A 296-nucleotide genomic window follows, 5' to 3' on the forward strand; every position below is an offset into this window, starting at 1 on the left:
ATCTGGCACTGCAACCAAACACCAGCCCGTCAGGTTAGAGCACAGACCCCACTGCATCGGGGTCATTGCCAAGGGGAAGGGAAGAGGATGGTGAGGGACAGGGGGAACAGTGGGAAGCCCCGCCATGGCCCCTCCTGCCGCCTCCTGCCACCAACCCGACTCCACTCTGTTTTTTGGGGCCAATTGGGCATCTTTCACACCCAGACCAAGATGCCATCAAGCACCCATTTGATCAGTGAGCGCCAGCACCTGCTGCGAGCCCGTCCCATGGCCACTGGCCAGCACCCCTGCACCAG

Source organism: Buceros rhinoceros, unplaced genomic scaffold, assembly GCF_000710305.1.
Source record: "Buceros rhinoceros silvestris isolate BGI_N320 unplaced genomic scaffold, ASM71030v1 scaffold24702, whole genome shotgun sequence".
NCBI classification, from domain to species: domain Eukaryota; kingdom Metazoa; phylum Chordata; class Aves; order Bucerotiformes; family Bucerotidae; genus Buceros; species Buceros rhinoceros.